General features: G+C 38.5%; 1 long non-coding RNA gene across 2 annotated transcripts in view; it reads left to right on the forward strand.

Annotated features, from left to right (window-relative positions):
• The window catches only part of LOC106015675 (uncharacterized), a 32,574-nt gene that overhangs the window by 7,338 nt on the left and 6,688 nt on the right, over nt 1-18,548 (forward strand). The window contains exons 2-4 of one of the 2 annotated variants that reach the window (XR_002400130.3): nt 8,279-8,400; nt 11,391-11,461; nt 13,262-13,387. This is a non-coding gene — a long non-coding RNA (uncharacterized lncRNA). The remainder of the gene's footprint in view (nt 1-8,278; nt 8,401-11,390; nt 11,462-13,261; nt 13,388-18,548) is intronic. The other variant, XR_001187871.4, reaches the window with a different exon arrangement.

Raw genomic sequence — 18,548 nt, forward strand, 5'->3', positions numbered from 1 at the left:
GAGCTCTTGAGTTTAAAATGTATGCACTAGCAGTTTTAACAGTGAGAAGCCAGAGTAATAACTGCCTTTGTTTCACCCTTGACATTTCATGTTACCTCTGCTGTTCTGTGCCTGAAGTCCTTCCCTTCATGAATACTGCATTTTGCATTTCTATTACGTTTTTAGAGGTGAAGATTCAATCACATTTCAAAGCTTAGTTTAAGTCAGATTTTTGTAAGGTTTCGTTATCTCTCTCTCTCAGTCAGATGCTGAAAGATTTTAAATAAATTTACCCTGAAGTGCCAAAGTAGAAATCATCTGACAAAAGGTTGCAGATGTTTGGTCTTGCCTGGGTCAGCCTCTGGGCTTGGCTTTCAGTCCATCTGTCAGGTTAGATTTGGTGAGCAAGGCAAAGTGCATGTCAAAAGCAGAGGTGCTACTGGGTGAGGTAGCTCAGAGGCTTCAGAAAGACTTTCCCTAGAGCTAAAATCCTACCTGAAAGGCATGGGAATGTTTTGTGTTTTTCTTCTACAGGTCAGCCACCCAGGGTAAGAAAATAAATAATAGTGAAGTGAATCTGAAGTGAAGGACTTGGACTTGCTGCCCTTTTATCTTTGTGCTCTGTGGCATGAATTCAGCTGATTCCAGCAGATCCAGGTGACACTGTAAATTTGACAGAGCTATTGGATGGGGTAACGGGATCATCAGGTGACTGTTTCGTCATGACTGCCACCTATGAAACACGTACTTTAGTGCTGTACCAGCAAAAGACTGACAAGCCCTAGTGCAGGCATTGCAGAGCTATCCAGCTCTTGCAGCAGAGTGCTTAGTATAATGAACCTAGGCAAGGCTGTGGGTCTCAGAAGGGGATCACACTGTTTTTTTTCCTAGATGTGTTCTTTTTGACTTAGTTACTCTTGTTAGTTACTCTTCATGCTTGTCCATGAGGGAGTCTGAATGATTTTTTTTTTCAGTAAAAGAGAGGGTAAAGGATGTATTGCTGGAAAACAGTTTTTATGTAAGGCAGAACAAATGACATAGATTATAAGAGGTGAAGTGAAACTGATAAAGTATCAACGCTCAAAAAACAGAACTTCAGTACATGAGGGACAGCCATTGGAAATGGGGATGTTCCTTGGGTATGACTACCTCTGTCATGTCAAAAGCTTGCTTTCATGGAAAACTTGATGGAAGCACTTCCTCCAAGTAAAATATATTAAAAAGTAAACCAAAGTAGAATTTTTATCTGGACACAGCACACCTTCCATCTTGAGTTGGCTAAATGAAGTGAAACTGCAGGCTGAAGCAGAACAGCTTGCCACACTTCAGTGTGAGTGCAGGGTAACACTAAATGCTGCCCATTGAATTGTTCCTCTCCTTTTCATGGCACCTTCCCTGTGATGAGAAAGGACGAATAAATACAATGGCAGACAGCAAAATGAGCTGTGAGATGTCCATAGAAATCATCTCAAACAATACTGTTCTGATGTTCATATAAACATTTGCTTGTTATCTAACAATCTGCTTGTTCTCTCTTGAGTTATTTTTAAGAGAATAGGCAGTTGACATTTCACACTTGCAGTGAGTATTTCACATTCATGTATAGTGGACTGAGTAACACTAAAAAACCAACTACAATGAAAAAAAAAAAAGAAAAAAGAAAAAAACACACCCCAAAATGTCCCTGGAAAATTCTGTTTAATTAATGACTTCTTGTTTGTTTGTTTGTTTGTTTTAAAGATTCTTGGTGCATTCTCTTAGTTAGCTGCAAACCTAAAGGAAAGGTAGATATAAAGTTGAAAAGAATAGGCCAGTACTGCCAAATAAAAGCTTATATTATTTCACACACTAATTTTAGAAGTTTGTAGTAAGTGTGTTGTAGGATCTTCGATGACTAAGGAAAAAATGGATTTGATTAAGGAAAATATTTTTTAAAAATTGTAATGGCAGTGGTCAAATAGTAAATAATGACTATTTTGAGAGTATCACAACAGCAAGAAAGGAATCCAGATTTGAAAGCTTATCTAGGTGCCAGGAAGATTTCTCAGTTCTTCATATTCAACATTGACACAGCTCTTTAAAACAGTTACTCAGATTTAGAGCTTAAGAGACATGCATGACAAACTCTTAAAACAAATGAAAATGCCCTTCATTTAGCTGTCTGTAGTTAGTTTGAATAAAGCTGTTGAGAAAGGTGCCAGCTGAAGTATGGATACAATATGTATCCAGCTGTAGTATGGGTACAATTTCTGAATACATGCTGGAGAAATTGGTTGTGAGGGAACTGAAGGGGTAGAAGAGGAACTCTGAGTTGTTGCTCCAAAGCAGTGCACATAAAACAGCTTACAGGAGTAAGCTGGAAAGTAAGCAAAACATTGCTAGAGAACTTTGGGTCACAAGTGTAAAAACATGAAATCCTCTCCTTTTTAGTACTTCCAGTATATGGTTATCAGAAACACCTGAAAAAAGAGCACATATTTTTATATATTTATTTATTTGTAATAGAAAGTTTAGTTCTGACTTGAAAAGCAGCAGTAGCATTATTTGGCTGTATATCAAAGACCTTATTTTGTAATAGAGCTTCCCCATACATACTGAGGTTTACTGTAAGTTATTTTAGTTGGCTTTCTGAGGATGAACATACTGTCAGCTAGGGTGATATTCCAAACTTCTGCTGTATCCATGTGAGTTTGGTTTTGACACCTGCTGAGTGCTGTAGCGGAGGATGCAATAGAGTTACTCCGAGCAAACATCATCTGGGATCTCTGTTTACAAGTTCTAAATGATTGCTATTCTGGGATACTTGAAAAGGTCACAGGAGACTCAGCATCAAATTCAGCCTTCTCTGTTTATTCCTGAGACTGTGATTCTTTCACCACCACAAAGCTATGTATAAGCCACATGTGAGAACTTAAAGCCTAAGGTTGCTTTTGGTTTTGAATATTGTACATTTCAAGATTCTTTTAAAGTATGCATTCTTACCTCCAAGAACAGAGACTAAAGAGGGATGTACTTGGGGCAATCCATGAGCATTAAATGAAAAGACATATGCTCACAAGTATTGAGCTACTGAAATGCTCAGTTATGTCCTCTTCAGGAATAACTTGGCAGCTGCACAGCAGCATCTTCATTATTGCAACATCAAATTCCTCCAAATTCATCTCTTTCTAACTGGTGCTTATAATCTATTCCTCCACACCTGAGCTATTTGCACTTAAAATCCTTTCTGCCTTCCTGATTGGCAACTAGAAACTCAGGCTGTGGAAGTATAGCTCAGTCAAAGAGACCTGCATTCAGTCAATTTATGGCCTAATCTTGTGCCAAAATGGGATGTTGTAAAGCATTTTGAAAATCCACTGTGAAAAGAATATTTAGTGTGTGCGCATCCTATGCACTGTAGGCCATTAGGTGATGTGTGTTGTTTATTCTTCTAGAACATAATAATGTGCCATGAAAATAGTAGTGTCAAACTGGATTTAATGGAAAAGACAATTGCACCCAACATTAGCTAAAACAACTGAATGCTATTATAGCTGCTGATATACTGCATCCATCTAGAATACTCTGTGTGTAATTAAGAGCTTATGAGGAAAAGCCTTGTTTTAGTACCAAAGATCACTGCTACGATTTGACTGCAGCTCTGTGTCAGTAATGCTTCCTGATCTAGCACTACATAAAAGTTTTTATGTGGGTTTCAATGCAATCCACAGGCATAAGTATTCTTCAACAAATTCAGTAAAATGTGCCATTTAACACTTGCACTCCTAAAATGTGTTTTGTTTACCTAAGTTCATGAGTGTGAAAGATATACAGGTGAAACAAGTGTTTTAGGCCCTCATAATTTTTTAAAAGCTGATCTTGGAAAGGTATTCATAGGCAGTTGAACAGTGAACATTTAAAACCCCAGAAATAGCTTGAGAAATCTGTGATGCTGGGAACTCAGCTGAGTTACATTGTTGGGGAAACTTGAAAGTAAAATAAGTTTGGCATTAGAATAATTTGTGTTTCACTTCCTGTGCACAATTTGCTTTCTGCAGAGTGATGTGAAACCATGCAATAAACCTGCAGTCTGTGTGGTTGATGTAGCAGGTTCCAGTTTATGTCAGCTTTGATGGGTGCACTTAAAACATTTTGATAACATGACATTCCCCAATGTCCAAATACAGCTGAAGCAGAGTGCACCAGCTGTTACTTTGACTGGTGATCAAGAATCTTCCAGATAAAGGCAATCTCATGTAAATCTGCCATGAAAATGAAAATCCTCTCATGTGAATCTATATTTTTCCAATTACACTGTTATATAGAGGAAAGGTAGAAACACAAACCTGAAAACATACATGAATATATGAAGTTCTGAAACTGTAAAGCAGCATCTTCATCAGGATGGGCTCATATTTTTCTATTTTAATTGTTCTGCCAGCAGAATAATTTAGAATTTCAAGAACAGACAGACTTTTGGAAGCCTAGCGTATTGGTAGAAAGTCTGCTGATATGTGAGGGAAAATGAAGTATTTTCTCTCACCTTCCCACAAATTGCTGTACCTTCCCTTGACTCCTTGGTTGCATAATGTCTATGTGGGCAGATGTTCCCAGAATTCCCCTCTCTGCATGGCACCTCTTTACAACCCCAGCAGGCAGCCAGATTTTGCAGTGCAACCCAAACATCGAGACTTAAACTGCAAGCAATCTGTTACACTCTAGCTAAGGAAATAAAAGTTCTGCAACTGTCAAGGAGAGATGTATTAGTTTGGCCATGCCTAAAATGCTTTGGGAGGTTTTCTGAAAATAAACATGCCAATCTTGCTCTGAGCCTTGTTGTTTCAGGAAATTTGAAAATGTATGACTTTTGTTTCCAAATTTAATGCAGCCAACAGGTAGAAACAATTCAAAAGGACTATTATTTTTTCCTAAGGGGCTAGGGAGTTCATTAGAAATAATTGCACATATACTCTGCTGGAGTTAACAAATGCTCAGCAAGCTATTATAGTGTATAACAGCAGCCTACAGTAACTTAGGGGTGCTGAACAGCCCTGAGATCAAACAGCTTGGTTGATCTTGAATTTAGAAATTTCTCCTTTTTTTTTTTTTTTTTTTTTTTTTTTTTCTCTAAGACATTCATAGAAAAAATATCATATATACTGAACTGTTCAGCTCTGCATACATTTCTTATGTTGCTAGATGAGCCAAAACAAGGCACCAGTCTGAATCAGCCTGCTCTTCACTTCCCTCTAAACAATATATCTCCTTCCTTTCTGGCAAGAGGACAAAAACTGCATTTTAGACTCGTAATCTATCTTGCCATCAGTAAGAAGAATGAGAGCATGTTAGACCGTCGTTTTGATCTCAGGCTTGTTTTGAATCTCTGATGTAGTTCACTTCTGTATCCCTGACAAAGGTCTATAACTAAGGACAGTATGAGTAAAAGGTTACAACAGTACAACTACTGAGTACACTGACACGTGCAAGATATCAGCTGTTTCTGTAACTGGAAAGCAAAGAAAGACTGTGCTCCCCCTCAGTACTTCACAATCCTGTCCATGGCTGGTAGGTGTTCTTTGCCCACCAATCCATGACAAATAAATATACTGATTGAAAGCTTCAGGCAATCCTGACCAGTGGAAGATGCAATAGTATAGAAAACTTAGTCCCTCAGCATAATGCAAATATTCTATTTTAGCAAACTTAGTGCTGCTGGTCCCAATCTCCATCCCCTGGTCCCCTGTGTAGTTGTGTGCTCCTCCCCTCCCAGTATCCCATAGCAGGCTTTTAATTTATGGCACCTGGATTTTTTTCTTTTCCCTTTGTTTCTTAGCATGTTCTGTATGTGAAATTATACATCTCAACACAGTGACAACCATTTATCTCAGACTTTTTTTTTCTTTTTTTTATTTTTCCCTTCCCCTTCTCCTTTCCCCCTCCCTTTCTTTTCCCTATTGCTTGATTTGCTTGATCAAATATGAGGACGTTGTTTTTGCTTGCTTCTCTACTTTCAATGCCAGGTTTCCCTCATCAGTGATTAGATTCTCATTCTCTTTGTTTAAGAGAACACTTACAGAAAGGTACTCTGATTGTCTTTCTCATGCCTATGTCTGTTTCCAGTGATTTATGATTTTACAAGATCTTAGGAAAATGAAATCCTAGGAAAATGAGATCCTAGGAAAATGAATACAGGAAAATGAAATCACAGTAAATCACAAATGAATTCTTTTCCTCTAACCACTTACATCCTTATTCTGCAGGAAAACCTCCCTTTCTCTAAAGAGAAAGTCTATTATTCTGGTGAATCACTATGTTAGTCCTCTGTTAAGTGCAAGGAAAGGACAAAAGCTGTTCAGGAAAATGTTTCCTCAGAAATTCACACACTGAATTAAAAACCAAAAACCAAAAAACATTTATTTTATTATTATTATTATTTTTAATTTACTCTCACTTGCTTTTCCTGTCTTTTGAGGAAATTAGCATTTCTTTTTATCAGGAAAGGCTTCTCACTGTTTTACAGTTGATGCTTGCAGCAACAGCACACTTCCTAGCATAGTTCCTGGCATTCCCACTCAGTAAAAGGAAAATTAGAAACAAAGTATCTCTTGTGCTTTGTCAAGAAAGAAGTCTTCCCTGTCTTTTTAATTACAGTTTTTACAGTAATTTTATAATTAAGTCAGTAATAGGGGCAAATATTTTCTCAAATACACTCTCTTTCTAGAGACACACCTATCTATTTCAAAATCTGTTAGGTGTTTTTTAATATCACTGAAATTTCTTTGGATGTGTGACCCTTTGAACTCATTTCTTTAGTGAATAGAATTGCATTCTATGGCACTCTGTGTAGTAATTTTGCCTTGGAAACTGAATTATAGCTTGATTGGTGATCCCATCCTTAATTTGCAGTTTTCATTAGGTAGGCACTCCTATTTAGTAAGAAAAGCTTTGAGGAGAATTGTGGAAGCAAGACAAATACAATGCTCCCAATATTGTAATCATTGTGTTGTTCCCTGCTGAATGGCTACAAAGGTTATCATGCCCAGACCAAATGAACTGGAGAAATAACTGGAAACTTCCAATAAACTGGAGAAATTCTAGGGTGTTGTATCTCCAGCCCTTGTGGTTACTTTGAATTCTTCATGGAGTGTCACCGAAACCATGCCTTTTGCATGACGACTAGGCACTCCAGATAGCAACTGAAATAGAAAACCAGCCTTTAAAAAAAGAGAAAAAGAAATATCCAACTCAGGTTACATCTTCACAGTTGTGAAGTCTGAGCTCATTCTCATTTGTAGGCATATTCAACAATATTCTTCTGGAAAATATGGGCTTGCAAGAAGCTGGTTTGTCACATCAAGGTTGTGGTGTTTCGTGAGTTTGTGCCAACATGTAATTGGACATTGCCAGTAGCACTTAGAGTTTACTTGGTGCAGATGATGCTCTAAATCACTGCTTGTAATCTGAAATCTGACTTGTCTCAAAGGACTTTCTAAGTTTTTTTTTTGTTTGTTTTGTTTTTGACAGCTGGTGAGGTTAGCTTGACCTGCTGAATTTTTTATCTCTAAAATATGCCCAAAGGATTAGCAACAGTTGTAGACTGGTATTATACTTACAACATCACAGGACATGCATGTCTCTGTATGTAACTTTGAATGTGGCTGGTCAGAATGCATAGTCAGGTATCAAGTCTTGAACTACCAGGTCTCAGAAATACATGCCAAAGAAGTATTCATATTCTTTTCTGTACATCCAGTGCTGCATTGGTTATATTCTTCTCTAACACAACCTTCTTGAAAACATTCAACTCTGCAAGAAATGAATTCTGGTTCCAGGTTTATAACTGCAGCTCCCATTACAGGCCAAAGTAGGACCAATGGGATGTATTTGATTTAGACCCTATGACATTAGAAGTGAACACTGATGAGTTCATTACTACATTTTCTTTTGTTACAGACCTGGTCTGAACCATTTCATTGTGTTAGCACATACTTTATAACATTGGTTGTAAAGTATGAAGTCCTATGAAGTCCTGCACTTCACCACAACTTACACCAAAGATAAGAATGAATGTAATTTAAAACTTAAGCAGTAGATAATTAAATATGACTTATCTAATTATGTTTGGATAGAGATCTTTTGTGACAGAATGGAGAAGTGCATGTCAGGTGAGAGAAAGAGCAGTAGGCCCTAAAGAACCTGAGACTCCACAAACAGCATTAGAATGAACAGTGTGCCTGGTGTTCTGTGTGATGGCTGGCAGGATGCTTCAAAGCTGTGGTTGAAGTAACCATCTCCAGTTTTCTGGTTATTTTCTGTATAGATGGAGATGGGGTGTTGTACTCTTTGAAGATAACTGATTGCTGTTCAGTGACAAGACTCATTCATCATTTCCACTTTCCACTGCAAGCTGCTCATGGAATCCCACATTGACCAGCTATACAGGTCAGAAGGGTTAGCATTATTAATCATCTCACATTGAAAGCTCACTATATTGTGTATTGTCCACAAGCAAGAGAGACAGACTTGATTGTTAATCTAGTCTTTCAGTCTAGGACTCAAATCATGCACTATGTTTTCATGCAGGTGTAGAATCTGTGCAGTTGTTTGCTGTGCAGCAAAAGAGATTTATTTTCACTTGCTCCACACTTGTACTAGTGTTTTTCACAACTTATCCAGTACAAAGGAGACTTCTTGTTTGTTTGTTTGTTTTTCCATTGGGTCATTCTAGCCTTTATTTCACAGTGAATGTAAAAGGTCTTACAACTAGTTTACTATCTTATTTCATTGCCCTTTGCATTGTTAGAAGTTTAGTCTCTAAAGAGTTTCAACTGAAGGCATGTTTAGGAATATCCTATGCCCTATCACATTTATTTTGCAGAGTGGTAGAATACCTATTTTGGATGAAAAATGTCAAGAGGAGGTAATTAAGCTCTACAGCTTGATATTTGCAGCACTCCTTTGGGATGTAACAGATGCCTGCATTTCTCAGTTTGGGAGGCTCTGTCGCAGGCTTCCCACAACCTGAGTTCAGAGGAATTGTGTAATGTGTATTCTTTCAGTGGTGTTTTTAACAGGAATGGCTGTATGCACTAAAGGGATAGCGCTGAATGTTTAGTGCACTGATGTATCCCAAAGTGTGCCTACCCATTAGATACAAAACAACATGGATTTGAGAGACGCCAAGAAAGCAAATTTTTTTCTGACATTTCATTAAGTTGTTTTCCTGACCTTGTTTGGAAGCTGCTTGTGAGTTAGAGAAACAGAAACTAAGACAGGAGGAAAGGGAAACATATCACACTTTTTAGCAGTCAAAGAAGATTTTGCTTTATGCCTTGAATAATAGTCTGGCATGGTTTTTATTGAAATTATAACATCTCTTCCACTGCAACTATTACTGGAATGATCCCTGAGTTAGGTGTATTTTAATTCTCTCTTCCTCTAAAGCACCTCTAGTTGTATAAATTGTTACTTTTATTCCATATGAAAATGTGGTATATTCTCCATCTTTTATCAGTATAGGGCAATGCTTCTGGTCTGGTGTAATGCTTTAAATTACAAGATCTATTTTGCATTGATTGGCCAGTAAATAAACCTAGACAAAAGCCATCTATACTAGAGCTGGACAATTCAGGATCATTAATCAAAGTGTGTTTTTGTTACTGTTTTACTGCCTAACCCTACTATTAACTTGTCACAGTTGGGTTGCTTTTATGTTTTCACACACTGTGTGATGGATTAAACTAGTTAGCTGGCTAGATAGATTATATGCATTAACACTTAACAGCTTTGCTCAAACACTGGGCAAAGTAAAAGGCTTGCCTTTTTATAAAGCTTTAAAGAATCTGATTTGCTGTTTTTTAGTCTGTGTTGATTCTTTTCTCTGTAGCCACAGCTACATAATGGAAATAAAACTACTTTTGAACTGAAATCTCTGATTGTATTTTCTGGGAGATTCTTACTAAAGTTTAATGGGCAGTATCGTTCAGCTTCCACTCTTTTCCACAATGTTAAGTCTTATTTTTAACAAAACTAATTAGAAATTCCAGAAGCAGTTTAATTCAATTTAGGGGGCAGCTTGCTGCTTTTTATTCTTTTTAGGATGTTGGCAGCCTTTTCACTATTCAGGTGGTTAATGATACTACCTTTGTTTTCACTGTTTAATTGACCATCATCCTGCAGATCCATTGATATGGGAGCTTTTTTAGTGAATTCATGAGTTTTAAAATTTATGCTTCTAGGAGCTTTATAGACCAAAACAATAGAAGATCCTACCTAGTAACTAGTCACATGAGCACCTACACCTATCCCTATTCTACCCCAGTGATATTACCTTTCATTTACATATTTGTTTTGCACTGATGTTTATGTACTGATGTTTTCTCTCTTTGGCAGCATTTCCTGCATTTTGGTTTGTCTCCATGGTTTCAAGCCTGACATCTGAGAGCCTTTTTCAGAGCTGCCCTCATGCTCCCTGTCTTTTCAGGAAAACTGGGATGTTAGGGGCTTTCCCTCCAGACCTTGTGGTGTCTAATACAGAAACTGCAAGCATCCCCTCAGATAACATTGATTATGTGAATGAGTTAAGGTTTATTGATAATAAATTTTACATAAGTTAAGCTTCAATACTGGTGGTAGCAAGTATTTGCCATGCTGTATATGCAGCACATCTGGAATTACAATACTTCCCTTGGTTTAGGATCTATCAACATAACCTACTTTGTTTACGTTTAGAAGCTAGTCCAAAAAGGCAGATAGCCAGACCTGCTGAGCAGAACCAGCAAAACGTTAAACCAAACACCTAAGTATATTTTTCCCCTGAATGATGAAAAGACAATACTTACAGAAGTGACCATGCAGTATGGCATGCCACAGAGGTTAGCTCTGCATAGTTATTTCTGAGGGATGACACTAGCACAACTGACTGGTTTTCTTGTAATCTGTACACTTTTAAGACAGCTCCATCTGCACTATCATTACAGGCAGCTTCACTAGGCTGTTACACAGCTGCATCTCAGCAACTGGCCATTTGTGTGACTGGCCCTGGAGCTCCCAGTACTGTCTTTCTGAGCTTTCCAGCTGGTGCTCTTAGGGGCTCTCGATGTGTCTCTGAAAGGTCATTGTTACAGACAATGTTATTCTCATGCTACTGGGAGTTTACTTGACACAATCAGGATGTATTATGGATATACTCATTTATACAGGCATACATATATTTTTTTAACTTGATGTTGAAAGTAATCCAGTCACAACTGTGTTGGTAAAATGAGCTAGAGCTTTGTCCTTCCAGGTTATATCAGCATATGCACTTTCTGAACTGGATTTTTTATTTTAATTGAGGATAAGCAGGTCTAAGTACTCTTTGAGCAATTGTGAAATGAGTTCTCAGTGTAAACCCAGACTGAATATGGCTTATTTCATATTTGTGTTCAAAGAGGGTCAAGAGGAGTTCCTGGATCAGTGTTAGTACTTGAAGAATGTGTGTGAACAGAAGATCATACTTCAGGTAGGGTGAATGACAACAGGTGATTGAAATAAACGGGGTAAATAGAACACTGTAATGAAACACACATAGATAAAGTAAAAAACATCTGTTAAAGCAGGCTCTTGTTTAATTGTGGTGGAAGACATTACAAATATAATGGAAGTGGTGGGTTTTAAAGATGGAAATATATAGTAATGTTTCCTGTGTGGAGAAAGCAAAATAATTATGAGGAGGCACTGGAAAATCTGACAGATAGTTTGTCAGTTTGATGACATTCTGAAATCAGGAACTGAAGCCAATAGTTTCTGTATCTTAAAAACCAAGTAGGGTAAGGACAGCTAATGGTATGTGAAGTCAAGATTTGCTAACAGATGCTAAAAAAAAAAAAAAGATGATAGTGGGCATGTGCAAAGTTACAATGATGCATGAAAAAGATGTTTAAATTTCTATGAGAGTACCAATACAGCATTTTTCAAGATGATTCACAAAAGCAGTGTGAAATACAGAGGACATACAGGAGAGATTTGGCTGTGATGAAAAAGTAGTGTCTTGAGTGTCCTGTATCATAAAACATGGTATGGTACAACACAGATGTGTATACCAGGAAGAAACTGTCAGATCTAAAGTGAGGCAGAAGCTGCAGGACAAGTGATGTGATGATGGGCCTGTCCAGGTTGATTATGCATTAACATAACTGTTATCTCAGTGTTCCTTTTATGCTTCCTGTGGTTTTTCTGGTAGGCATTACCAAGGGTCACAGCCATCAGAATTATACTGTAGCATGATATAGAAATACAAGGATATGATACAGAATTTTGATTCTTGGTGCTAAAACTTGCACAACTACTAAATATATTTAAAAAAGACTATGCAAAATGGGGATTTAGACCCTAGAGAAGTTGCGTTCTTCGTTTTATATATAACTGTTTCCAAGTACACACATTCTTCTGGTTAAATGCCTTACTAAAGCACAATATATGGTACAATAAGAGATTACAAACTAGTAGATGAATAGAATTCCCATCTGAAATTGGATTATACAGGTATTCTCTGGATTAGAGGACCATGACTAGGGGAGCAGTGACTTTCCATTTGTGGCCACCTGAAGTTCTAAGGGAATTCTAAGGTGAATGTTCATAAATCCATGGCATCTGATGGGATTCACCCCAGAGTGCTGAAGAAGTTATCAGATATTATAGCTGGACCCCTCTCAGCAATTTACCAAAGGTCTTGGGAGTCTGGGGAGATCCCTGCTTACTGGAAGCTAGCTAGTGTTATACTCATTTACAAAAAAAAAGGTGTGAGAGAAGACCCCGAAGACTGCAGACATGTTAGTTTAACCTCTGTGCCTGTACAAGTTATGGAGAGGGTTGTCCTGGGGGATATTGAAAGGCCTACTAAGAAAAGAGTATTATCAGGCATAGTTAACAAGGGTTTCTGAAGGGGAAGTCCTGCCTTAGTAGTTTGGTCTCTTCAATTAGGTCAACCACTTAGTGGTAAAAGGAAGGCAGTGGGTGTAACATTTCTGGATTTTAGTAAGGCCTTTGATACTATCCCTCACAATATCCTTCTGGACAAATCACCCAACTGTGAGATGAACGGGTTTATGTTACACTGGGTGATAAACTAGTGGAATGGTAGAACCCAAAATAGTTGTTGTGAATGGGGCTGCATCTTGCTGGTGACTTGTCACCAGCAGTCTCCCCAGGGCTCAGTTCCAAGGACAGTCCTGTTATCAATGATCTGGATGCAAGAGTTGAACACTTCCTTCGCAAGTTTGCTGGTAATCCTAAACTGTGAGCTGTTGTTGACTCTCCGCAGGGACAAGAGGCTTTGCAGAGGAATCTACTTATGGTACCTTGGAGAGCTGGACAATCCTCAATAGCATGAAGTTCAACAAAGGAAAATGCCAGGTTCAGCACAGGAATGGAGTTATGCCAGACACAGGTACAGACTGGGGGTGCTTGGTGCCAGCATTGATGTGGCTTCACCTTGAATATTGTATGCAGTTCTGGGCTCCACAGAAAAAGGATGTTAAGATACTTTCTGAAGAAAAAGAGACTGAAAGGTGACCACATTGCTCTCTGCAACTTCCAGAGCAGGGGAAATGAGAGGAAGATGCTGGTCTCTTCTCTCTGATCACCAATGACATGATGTGTGGAAATGGCATGAAACTGTGCCAGGGGAGGCTCAGACTTGTATTAGGAAACATTTCTGTACTATGAGGGTGGTAAAACACTGGAACAGGTTTCCTAGAGTGGTGGTTGGTGCTCCATGCCTGGCAGTCACTGGCCTGTTCAAAAGTCATTTGGATAATGCCCTTTTTATTATGCTTTACCATTTTTACCATCTTATTATGCTCTGAAGAGGCCAGGCAGTTGGACTAGATGATCTTTGTATGTCCCTTCCAATTGAACTATTCTGTTCTGTTCTGTTCTGTTCTGTTCTGTTCCATTCATTTCTGTTTTAGGGATTTCCCATGTTATTCCTGAGAGATAGAGGTAATTCTGATTCAGGCATGAGATTATAAAGTAATAATGCATAAAATACCCCAAACTTCTGTGTTCTTTATTTATTTTGCTTCATTTTCTAACACTAGGGATCTTAAAATTTAGGGATCTTAAAAGAGAATGAACAGAAAATGAATGATTTTTTTTTTTCCAGTTGTTTTCTTTTCTTAAGAATGAGAACTTCACAGAAGGAAAAGGTGAAATCCTGGAGTCTTGTTTGGGCTGTGTAGTCTTTCCAAGGACATGATGTGATGTAACAGCCTCCTTTTCCTTTTTGAGGAATTATTTGGTCTTTTCACTTAGGAGGAAGCTGGAATCTTTTCTCGGTTATTCCCTTACCAGAAGGGGGGTGGGAGTTGGGAGGGTAGGCAATGTTCTCTATACCACTGCCTTTCTGTTGATCTTTGTAGTAGAACTACTGTTGGAAGTACAAGGAAGACATTTAACACTCTTAGGCTACCAGTAGTTTGTCATCTCCTGGGAGCAAGGAGGAGGCAGAGGAGAAATTTGTTTCCACCAGGATTCTCAGGTGCGTAATGTTCCTGGGAGACTGTAGCTCTTGTATTACCCTGCTACAGGCTGCATCTCTGCCTTTGTTACAAGCAGTTCTTTAAAATTTTCCCATCACTTCTACAGGTAGGTATGCAAATGAAAATGATTATCTAGTAAATGCCTGGAGCAAGTGATATTGACATCAAATACAGTGAAAACCCTATGGGAAAAAAAACACTGATTCCTACCCGGCACCTCCCTCAGAACTCACTAGTCTCAGGTTCTGCTTTGAACTGAGTGTATAACTTCTCTGACAAATTGTCTGATGCTTTTGTGATGTGGATTAATGTCCACTAGAGGCTAGGGTGAAATCACTGAACTTGTGTTCTTTTGTTCCCTAAGCCAAAAATTCTAGCTCACTGTGTCTGAAACAAAAGGTCTGGGTGACATAATGTTTTAACCCACTGCACTGCCAATATCCCAGATATTATTGCTTTCTCCTGATGTCTGTAATACCGTCACAATGACTGCCACCTCCTTCGGCAATGCAGGGAGAATGAAAGCATAAAAGTAACAAAGCATTAAACAGTTGAGCAGCTATTCTGCGTAGGAAAAAGGCATCCTTTCTGAAATGGCCGGCCTCAAAAAGTACTAAAATTTCATCAAGTGAATCTCTTTTCAGGGATTATAAAGAGAACATGTCATAGTTCCTCCCAAGTGAATGACCTAGTTCCTGAGATCTTCACTGACTTCTGTGGTTTGTTAATGGGCTTATGAGCAAATGTTCTTTCCTAAGAGATCACATGACTGAGTCTATTCCTCTAACATATTATTCATTGCCTCTTAAGATTCCTCAGCAAAGCCAGTCATTTTCATCCCAGAAAATAACAAGCAGAACAGCACATCCAGTTATGTTACACTGACAGGATGTCAAGAAAATGAAAACAAATGGTTTGAGTGGTCCTTCAGGGGATAAAGAGTTCAGTTACTAAGCTACCCACCAGAAACAGTGTGATTTAGTCATCTGGGATGATTTTATTTCTTTCTCTTTTGTAGGTTTTAACACATAAATCTTTGTTTTATTGCTAGAGAGAGATATCAGTAAAATTTTGTAGTGCCTTTGACATGGTCAGAGTTTGTGGACTGCTATGCTTACAAATGATTGGGTAAAGAAAGAAGCAATAATATTAGTAGTGTCTTTATTTGCTGAGGTTTATGAGCATGTGTATTTTTAGACTGCCATGCAGAAAGGTGGATGACCTACTTGGTGATACTTGTGAATGTGCTACAGCATGTCTCTTAAATGCTACTTTGCTCTGTGAATTTGTGTTTGAATCCTTTACTTCAGGGCTCAAGTCACTTAAAATATTAATTAAAATAGACTGGATGAGTTATAAAGGATAGTAAGTGAAATTCCCTGCTGGAACAATAAAGAGCATGGGAAGTTGAGCTTATCTCCTCTTAAACAGCCTAAATGAATCAGATTCACTTTTACTACATGCATATAATTCACTTGGGTGAATTGCTAGTTGTGGTATGTTGCTTAGGGTATGTTGAAGCTTGTTGATGTTTGGCTTGGAAAAAAGACCAAAGTGGTTGTGTAGGTACTTTCTTATCTCCTTATAGAACTTTATATGAGTAAATGGTGAAAGACAGGGATTAATAACATTATAATTAATCATAACCAGTTCACTCTTGTGCAGTCTCAGTTTATGCAACGAATAAGGATAATACTCAATTTTCAAAGTGGATGCAAAGGGCAGCTCTGTGACTTCACAATACAGGCTCTTCCATGTTATACTCCTGATCCAGATAGACCCAGGCACTCAGATTAATATTGCCATTACCAGTCATGGGAGTATGGGGCATCAGCAGTGCCAAGGAAATCAACACAAGCTATAGCTGTTTTCCTTCTTACTGCACTAGCCTACGTCTAACATAGGGAGGCTGGTGTCCAACACTGAATTAATAGATTTGAATCTGCTAGCTGTAGCACTTGACTGCTGAATGGAAACTGTACTTCTTATCCAAGTGCCTTTCTAAAGATGTGAAGATAAAATTCTGCTTGTCCCAATGTCATACAGTCACTTCCTAAAACATGTAGGTTTTAAGACTGCTAGGGAGTCACGAAATTAAAGCCAGAGCTATGCAAAGTTTTCTTCACTTTCTTACAAAAGCTTTGCGTATGGTCACAGTTTGCAAGTAGTTTCAGGAAAACTCAGAAAGCATGTGACAACATGAATTTTCTTTGGTTTCAGAAACAAATATTCCTCTCCCATCTTCTCAGAAAGGAAGCTTGGCAGGATTATATCTTCTAAGTGGATGTAAGAAGGTAGATATTATTTTCACCTGTGAATAATCAAAATGATATTCCCATAATACAGCATCTTAGTGTGTTTATAGCATTTTGGACAACATCTTAAACTATAAATTAATTTCTAATACATGATCTTGTACCAGAAAAATACAGAGGAATCTTAAAAGGTTATGTACGGACTGAAAAAGTATATGGAATCTTCAGCTGTATATTCTGCCTCCCTCTATGAAAATTACAAGTATTTGAAAGCAGGGTCATGAAATGGTAGCACCATTTCAGCTATATTGTGCTGTAACTCAAATGGCACTTCAGCAATAATATGGAATTTTACAAGGTAATTCTTCCTAAAACTTGTTTTATATTTTCTGTTTTCAATCAGCCTTATAGAAGTTTAACTATCATCTCCATGATTTTTCTTTCCACCAGCTCAGATCTAAAGCAGAGCAGAAAATTTCATACACAGTTTTTCATATTTTCATAGCAACGTGTAGATGACATGTGTAGGTCTATCAGGATTCTGACTTCTTGCAGGTACAAACCTGCAACTACATCATATTTTGAAGGAACTTTAGAAGTTAAAGGGAGGCATACTAGATGCAGATATTTTCTCTGCCTTAGTATAGTTGTTTTATTTTTTTATTTTTTATTTTATTTATTTTTTCAATGACCTTCAATGGAAAGTATCATTACATCTGCTTAAGATGTAGGGACTCTATATTAAACGTTTTGTGTTATTTCTGCCATTGTTAAGTATTAGCAAGGAGGATAGGTGAGCTATTTAAAACAATATGGAGGATATGGGGGAATGGGTCTTAATTTTTTAATAAATAGTTTAATAAAATCCAAGGTACAATGGAAGACCAAGACTTATTGTGTTTATTTTAAAAATAGGCAGAGATTCAAATCACTTCAATGCTCTTCATTCCCTGTCAAGAAGAAAGGGTTTCTATATTGGATTTCAAAGACTTTTTAAAAAAAAAAAAAAATTACAATAAGTTTTCTTGGGGGAAACTTAGTTACAAGAGATGAGGAAAAGGCGGAGGTGTTCAATGCCTTCTTTGCCTCAGTCTTTAGCGGTAATACCGGTTGTTCTCTGGATACCCAGTACCCTGAGCTGGTGGAAGGGGATCGGGAGCAGGATGTGGCCCTCACTATCCACAAAGAACTGGTTGGTGACCTGCTACGGCACTTGGATGTGCACAAATCAATGGGGCCAGATGGGATCCACCCAAGGGTACTGAGAGAACTGGCAGAGGAGCTGGCCAAGCCCCTATCCATCATTTATCAGCAGTCCTGGCTATCGGGGGAGGTCCCAGCTGACTGGCGGCTAGCAAACGTGACGCCCATCTACAAGAAGGGCCGGAGGGCAGACCCAGGGAACTACAGGCCTGTCAGTTTGACCTCAGTACCAGGGAAGCTCATGGAGCAGATCCTCTTGAGAGTCATCATGCGGCACTTGCAGGGCAAGCAGGTGATCAGGCCCAGTCAGCACGGGTTTATGGAAGGCAGATCCTGCTTGATGAACCTGATCTCCTTCTATGACAAAGTGACGCGCTGGGTGGACAAGGGAAAGGCTGTGGATGTGGTCTGTCTTGACTTCAGCAAGGCATTTGACATAATCTCCCACAGCATTCTCCTCAAGAAACTGGCTGCTCTTGACTTGGACTGGCGCACGCTTCGTTGGGTTAGAAACTGGCTGGATAGCCGGGCCCAAAGAGTCGTGGTAAATGGAGTCAAGTCCAGTTGGAGGCCAGTCACTAGTGGCGTCCCCCAGGGCTCGGTGCTGGGG

Source organism: Anas platyrhynchos, chromosome Z (genome assembly GCF_047663525.1).
Source record: "Anas platyrhynchos isolate ZD024472 breed Pekin duck chromosome Z, IASCAAS_PekinDuck_T2T, whole genome shotgun sequence".
Classification (NCBI taxonomy): Eukaryota; Metazoa; Chordata; class Aves; order Anseriformes; family Anatidae; genus Anas; species Anas platyrhynchos.